The 5232-nt window shown below is 66.2% G+C and overlaps 1 long non-coding RNA gene across 1 annotated transcript; it reads left to right on the top strand.

The window, feature by feature from the left end:
* Positions 1–1096: 1096 nt before the first annotated feature.
* Positions 1097–4524, top strand: LOC111744282. The gene is made up of 4 exons (XR_002782083.1): positions 1097–1125; positions 3747–3862; positions 4394–4404; positions 4510–4524. It is a non-coding gene; the product is annotated as an uncharacterized LOC111744282 (long non-coding RNA).
* Positions 4525–5232: the final 708 nt, after the last annotated feature.

The following is a 5232-nucleotide window of genomic DNA, read 5'->3' as shown; positions in this document are numbered from 1 at the left end:
ATTACGTGCTCGCAGGGCGGTGGCTCTCAAGGCGGCGGGTTGAGAGGAGGACTGGGCAGGCTGGACACGCGCTCAGGCGAGACAGGGCAGTGACCGGGCGAGATGGACTTGCCTTGTCCACAGCGAAGGGCGTGGACCGTGACGAGCCAGCTCAGGAAGGGCGGGAGGAGCGGGGCTGCTCCAGACGACGGGCATCCCTTCTCCACGGTTAGACAGGGGCCTCGGGGCCGAGGGTGGAATCAGCGCCCAGACTGGCTTCCTCCTCACGTTGGTTTGTCGCTCACTGAGCCCTGAAATGTCCTGAGCGCTGTCCTGGGGGCAGCGGCCCCATTTGCTGGCGGATGACAGAAAACCCCACGTGCCTCTGGCCCAGTCGCTTTGGCCCCCGTGGCCCTGTCAGGCTCCATTTGAAGGCGCCCAACAGCCTCCGCAGCCCACACGCAGCCAGCCGCCCGTGCCAGGTGAATGTCACTCTTGACTGGGGTTCCACACTCCATCTGACTTCCTGTGGCCGTTTCAGCCCCTCCCCAGGGAGCGGAGCTTGTCACGTGGCTGTGGGGTCGTAGGGAAGACGTGCTTTGCCGATGTCTTCATGAGGCCTGAGGACAGTCGCCTTGCAAAGGCCACTCGGCCCATGAGAAGCGGCCGGTGGCCTGGGGGACACCTCTGCCCACAGGACGCCTGTCTCGGACACAGCGGGAAGTGTCTAGGAGGCTGTCTGGCCCCCGACCCCGCTCCCGGCCTCCTTCCCGGGCCTGGGCCACTGGCATCTGCTTTATCAGGATTGTCAAGAGGGACAGCTGGCGAATGTCACTGCCTGCTCCCTCCTGTCCCCTGCATGTCTGTTTTGGTTTTAAATAGCTTATCTGAGCAGCTGGATGACCAAATGGGCTTATATGGTGTGGGGGACATGTTTCTTTAGCCTCGTCCCTGGCACCTGCCAAAATAGCAGCCGACACCCCCCCTCCCCGGCCAGCACCCCCGCCCCCCGCATTCCTGCCACCCCGGCGTGGCTCCCAGGCCCCAGCCGGTGCCGCTTAAAGCCCGCCCCAGCCCGCCCCGGCCAGTCAGCCAGTCGCCGCCCGGGCTCAGCAGGCTCCTCTCTGCCGGGACGTCTGCTCTGAGGTAGGGCGGGTGAGATGCGGGGAGCAGAGAGGAGGGACCAGCCCCGCGTCCAGTCCCCGCGTCCGGGCCCCGCGTCCAGGCCCCGCGTCCAGGCTGCCTGCATCCACGTGGGGTGGGGTGGGGGGCCAGGAGTCAGAGCGGCCGCATTTCCACGACGGGAGGCCATGCCTGGCCGGGGCGGGGGCTGCAGGGATGGGGCTCCGAGGGGTGAGCACAGGCTGCTGGTGGACACCAGGGACTGGGGCATCTGGGGGCTGCCACTGGACACTCATGCAGCCGGGGTCCCGGCCGACTGACGGGCCCCAGGCCTCGGCTTGCCCATCGCCGGGCCTCTGGATGCAGCGAGATCTCCCCGCGGGGCTCCCCGCTTGCTCGGCCCGCCCCCCAGCGGCAGGCCCTTGCTCCCAGAGCATGGAGGGAGGCGGGGGCATGTCCGTCGGGACGGTCCTGGGTGCCGAGTCTCGTCCCCAGGGATGCAGAGGTGTCCTGGAAGCACAGAGGAGACACAGTCCAGAGGCAGGCAGGGGCCGCGCGGCACGGGGGTGGGGGATCCCCTGGGAGAGCCTTTCGGGGGGGCGCTAGGTTAGGGGGTGACCCCGGAGTCTGGCTGCCCCCACCCCAACACGACTGTGGAGAGAGGGACACTCCCTCCTTTTGCCAGCTTCTGTCAGACAGGCCGAGGACACTGGGGAAGGGGCTGCCTGGCACGGAAGGAATTTCAAGCATGTTCCAGCACATTCTAGGGCAGCTGGCCCTCCTGACTCTGACCTGTCTTGTAGGGCAAGTTGTCCTCTGGGACCCAGGAGGCATCTCAGAGGATCTGTTGCCTGCTGCTCCTCCCTCCTGTCCCCAGCCTCCACTCCCCTGTCCCCCGGCTTCCCAGGATGGGCTGACAGCTGCAGGCTTAGGACATCTAGCTGAAGCTGGGGACAAGGGCTGAGGGATGGGTGACATTCTTCAGAAGCCCAGGGACTTTCTGCAGGGCTAGGACCTCAAGCTCACCGATTTTACAGATCGGTTCACTGAGGCCCAGAGAGGTTAAGGGGCTGAACTAAGGTGACGCAGCGAAAACCGGTTCTAAACCCGGATCGTCCGACCCCACGGCCACTATGGCTTCTGCCGTCTATTGTGTTGGCTTTAGTCCCCGTGAAAGGTGACCCTGACCTCTCGGCTGTGAGGGAGTCGTCTGGAAAGCAGTCTGCGGGAGCAGGTGGGGCGTGGGTGCGGGGCGCAGCTGCTTCGGGGCACTGTCACACCTGCTCCGCCAGGTTCTCGATTGTCTCCCCTTCTGGAGCCCCCGGCTCAGCCTGTCGCCTGCCCCGTCTTCAGCCCTCCCTTTGGCCAACTGTCTCGGTGGCCCCCCGCCCCCGCCCCCGGTGGCCGGCATGCTATTTTGGGAGCTGTGTGGCGCTTCCGGGGGCAGGGGGGAGGCTCCTCGTGGCTCTGTCCTCCTCTGTGACCCTGGCCCAGGCCCAGTGGCCTTGAGGTGGCAGGAGGCAGAGAGGACAGTGGAGACACACCCTGCGCCCAGCTGGCTGTACACAACCCCGCGAGCAACGTCACCTGCCTCCCTGGGGTGACAGACCCCTCCTGTCCTCCTGGCTCAGGGAGCAGCCCCCACCTCTCAGCCGTCAGGTCCTCTCTGCCACAGACCCTGCCCGTCCAGGGCCTGGGGCTCTTCTCTGGCCACCGTCCTGAGGACCTAAACGTTGATAAGAATCAGCCAGACCCCTGGAGCCCTTCGCCCATCCCCCCGGCGGTGGCGTGACAAGTCACAGTTAGGACGCGGACACGGCTACAGTCGTGACCCTACACCTCCCCGGTCCTCTCGGGCTGTGCGCATGTGTGCGCTTCTGCGCGTGTGTGTGCGTGCGCGTGTGTGTCCATGTGTGTGTGTGCATGTGTGTGAGCATGTGCGCGTGCGCGTGCGTGTGTGTGCGTGTGTGGTGCGTGCGTGCTCATGTGTGCGCGCATGTGTGCATGTGCTTCTGCATGTGTGCGTGCGTGTGCGTGTGTGCGCGTGTGTGCGTATGTGTGCGTGCATGTGTGTGTGTGACCTCATGCATCCTGACCTGTGTGGGTTCCGACACCCCGCTCCATGTCCCTGTTGTCACCACTGCCACCTCCCCCCACCCGCCGCACAGCCCCCAAGGCTGCCTTTCTGTCACATTCCTGCAACATGGCCATCTCAAGGTGTCATGTAAATAGCATCACCTGACTGACTTTTCCCCCATGAGCATAATTGCCTGCAGACCTGCCAAGTAGCACCTGTCACTGGTTCGCTCCTTCCGACCGCCGACAGTGCTCCACGTGGTTACAGTGGTGCCACAGTGGTGACCGCTCTCCGAGGCCTTTTGGCCTTGGTGGACAGACCACGCGGAGCAGGGGCCAGCAGCGCCTGCCCGTCTGACGGCCGTGGGGGTCGGGAAGTCCCAGACGCTGTGGAGCTGTCGTGCAGAGGGCTGCGGTGCTGCAGACGGACCAGAGGGGTTCCAGGGTGCCTGTCCCGGGGCAAGAGTGACCGGGACCCTGGCTGTACCCTGGCCGGCGTGGGTGCTGGAGGGGCAGGCGGGCCGCCTGGGCTGGTCCCGGGGCTGACAGGGTCCCTCACCCGCCCCCAGGCCTCTCTGGGCTGAGCCGAGGGAGCAGGTGCCCTCGCCCACACTGAGCATCCTCCTTCTGCTGGGACAGCGGAGACCATGTCTGACACGGAAGAGGTGGCCGAGGAGTACGAGGAGTGAGTGTCCATGTGCCAGCCCCTGCCACCTGTCCCTGGGGCCGCTGGGAGCATGAGGGGGCGTGGCTCTGCCTGCTTAAGGACCCAGGGAGTGATCAGCCCCCGACGATCCCACCCCTGGGCCTCTGGGCTACAGACCCCGGGCTGACCACAGGCTCGGGGCCTCTGCGGTGAAGGGGTCCACTCCCAGGGTCGGCCAGGGGCCTGCATGGCCAGGGGACTGGTCATAGGCAGAAGGGCCGAGGAGCTGGCTCTCCTGAACACAGCCCCGAGAGGTTCAGTGACTGCCCTGAAGCCACAGAGCTGACCGTGCCTCAGAAACCCCGACACAGAACCTAGTGATGTCACCGCACGTTGGATCCCTGTTCCCCCGACAGTGTCCCGCCCACTGCCCTGTGCTGGACAGACCCTGGGAGGGTGGCCGCCAGCCGATCCAACACTTACCTCCCGGGGCTGTGCGTGTGCGCGTGCGTGTGCGTGCGTGTGCAGGGTGTGCACGCACACTGCTCACGTGCCCCGCTGGCCCTGCAGGGAGCAGGAAGGTAAGCACACAACGGCGAACTCGCTCGGGGGACGGACAGCCTGGTTCGACACTGACCTCCCTCCCTCTTGTCTCTTCTCTCATGGCCGTGACCTCTTCGGAGCAGAGGGAACCGTGGAAGGTACGGAGCGGGGGTGGGTGGAGGGAGGGGGGAGGAACCCCGGGATCCCCGGAGACCAGCTCGTCCGTGCCGCCCCGCTCCCAGCCAGGCAGACCCCACGGCTGTGGCTCCTGGACACTGGAGAAGTTGAGGGGTGTCTGAGAGGTGTGCTCGGGGGTAGAAAGGTGCAAAAGTCTGATGGGAGTGGATCGCTCCCACCTCGTGCGCTGGGCCGTGTCCCAGTGAGAGAGGGAGCCGGTCCCCGTGGTCCAGAGGCAGGACAGGAGGCAGTGCCAGCCCCTGAGGGCGCTCTGTGCTCGAGGTCATTTCAGCCTATGACGCTGAGAAGTGAGTGTAACTTCTCCCCGGGGGGACGTGAGCTGCCCCGGAGGCTGGAAAGTGGCAAGTCAGGGGCTAGGACGTGAGCCCGGCCCCAAGGCCCACGCTCTGAAGACCACGGCTGTGGGGCTGCTCCCGGACTAGCCCGTCTGTCCCCCTTCCCCCCACTCCCTGACCCTGGGCAGAGGCAGACGGGAGTGGGGGCCCTGCTGCCCGTGCCCTGTGGCCGGAGCACAGGCTGCTGGGAGGGCCCTGAGTGGGGGGCAGGGGGAGGCGTGACAGTGGGTCGGGCATCTCCTCCCAGCCCCAGAGGGGCAGGACCCGAGTCCGCTGGAGCCTGGGTGTCGCTGACCAGCTCGCCTCTCGTGCTCTGGGAGGTGCCTCCGGCGA

The sequence above is a fragment of the Pteropus vampyrus genome, unplaced genomic scaffold (genome assembly GCF_000151845.1).
Source record: "Pteropus vampyrus isolate Shadow unplaced genomic scaffold, Pvam_2.0 Scaffold131, whole genome shotgun sequence".
Lineage (NCBI taxonomy): Eukaryota > Metazoa > Chordata > Mammalia > Chiroptera > Pteropodidae > Pteropus > Pteropus vampyrus.
This window is presented reverse-complemented; position numbering and strand designations above follow the sequence as displayed.